We start from the raw sequence: 2,416 nt of genomic DNA, 5'->3' as shown, positions 1-2,416 counted from the left end.
GCAAAATATAATAATTAGAAGAAAATTGAATTTCTCACTTTCTACAGTATACTTTTTGCTTAAGCCACATCACATGGGTTTTGAATGCTTAAAGACAATCACTCCCTTAGCCACCACAGTGGAATGAGATGATCAGAAAAATAAGGAACCACTTTACCAAAGTACCCATAGCAGGTCCTCTGCTGGGAACCAGCAGGCATAGCTACAGGTCAGAAAAGGAATGCACCACAAACTTATGAATGTTTGAAATAGCTATATCAGAGTTTGAATATATAAATTTAGAGAACATTTTTCTTAAGTATTTATCAGTTAATGAGAAAAGAATAGAAATGAAGGAAATGAGGATGGTAGTTTACCAGAGTTGTAAAACTTATCTTAAGCTGGTTTTGAAGTTGCTGATTCTGGGATAAAGCTATATTCAAAGATGGAGATGAATGGGTTTGGAAAGTTTATTGCCTTGTCTTTAGAAAAATAATTTGGATTATGAATGTTAGTGGCAAACTCAATTTGTAATTTTTATTCAAAACTGCCTTAAGATGGTAAAAGCTTTTGGTAGTAAGCCATGCAGATGAAAGTAATTTTTGAGCTTACTGATCACCATATCTTATTGATCTGGCCTAATCATAGAGTCAAGTATTAAGTGTCTTTAATTGAAGCATAAATACAGTAAACATTTCATGTGCTGTGGATTCTTTTTCTACTTTGGTTTTATGTGGTGAAAGCAAAGGTAGTGACTTTTAAATTCCTGAACTACGAATTAGGTTTCAGCACTCAGAAACATTAACTATTGGGATTGAGAGATGCATACTGCTCATTAAACAATGTGAGGGAAACACATCACTGAACTGCAATTGGCCTTTTCCTGAGAGTCTTACATTGCAGTTGATGTAATTATTTTGCTATACTGTTCACTTTTTGTTCCCATTGCAAATATAATTAAAATAAGAAATGCTGCAAGCTATTAAAATATTTTTTTTTATTCTACAGAGATGGTATTTAAGACCTTGTGAAGATAATCATGTCAATTTCCAGTTAATATTTTCAGGAAGTGTATTGTGTGTTCTCTTTTCCTAAAACAAACAAACAAAAAGTAACTACAAATAAATTCCCTTTTAAGCCATCCGATGACAACTATCCTCAAGATTTCCAAATTTGGTAAAACAAATATGTAAGTCATAAACCATAATTCTATAATTAACTTATTCATACATGGATTTAAACCTGGAGAATAGTAATTAAATGTGTCTGCTTTATATGCTAGTAGAAAATAAATATTTCTAAATGAGCCAGGTTGCTTTACTTCCCAGAAGTTCCTCTGGGAAGTACCATAAAGATGACAGCATGGATGTAGGTGACCACACCTTCTGAAATATGTTCCCTATGCTCTGCACTTCCCCTTATTTTAGTGATACAGAGGGAATGCTCCCCAGTCTTTGTAAGGAAGTAAAAGTTTATGCAATGTTTTGAATACAATTGATTAGAAACTGATATTTTCTAAAATTTGAAGGAACATAGTCAGAAGGTGTAGGAAAATAATGAAAAAGAAAACCAGGACCTCAAAGTGCCAACAGTAACTGGTATCCTAACATAATGTTTAATCATGTTGATTAAGAAGGCAAATGCGGAATTCAGACTCTTAACTTCACCACTTACAAGGTGTGTGATACCAGGGAAATTATCTAGCTTGTACCACTCAGCTTCTTTACCATACAATGGTCATAATAATAGAATCATTCTATAGGCATTTATGGCCATTATGAGTCATAAGTGAGTTAATATTTTCAAAGTCCTTAGAACAGTGTACAGTCCACAGTAATTACAAAGTAACATTATATATAATATATATATCACATATGTATAAACATATATGTATATACATACACACACGCACACACAGTGACTCTTTCAAGTGTTCTTATTCTTTCTCACGTAGACTCTTCTGTGTTTTTTTAGTATTTTCCGATCTTTGACTACAGAACAATTTTATCTGATTTTGTTAAAATATATTATTGGGCACATATGGCTATACATTTTTCAACATAGAGGAAATAATGCCTCTTTAAAGATACTGACTATTTTAAAATTTAAGGTAATCACACTTCTATGGGTCAAACTAAGACCAAGAATTGAACAGTAGTCTACTATAAGCAGCCCATGTGTCCCTACCCACTTATTCCTCTTTCCTTGCATTTTACTGGAGCAAACCCAGAACTATCATGAATTAGAAACACAGATATATATGGCAAATAGATTGCTTATAATATATATTTACTTTATCAAATAAAAAATTGTGCAAAATAATGCTCTGTAATGCATCAACTTTATATAATTGCACTAATAAGAATTTGCCAGTTCTTGAAACAGCATTATTCCAGAGAATACATAACTATTAAATTGTTACTACACACAAAAATGA

The sequence above is a fragment of the Marmota monax genome, unplaced genomic scaffold, assembly GCF_021218885.2.
Source record: "Marmota monax isolate L192 unplaced genomic scaffold, Marmota_monax_Labrador192_F-V1.1 WCK01_AAM20220418_F8-fsc00325, whole genome shotgun sequence".
In the NCBI taxonomy this organism is placed as follows: Eukaryota; Metazoa; Chordata; class Mammalia; order Rodentia; family Sciuridae; genus Marmota; species Marmota monax.
This window is presented reverse-complemented; position numbering follows the sequence as displayed.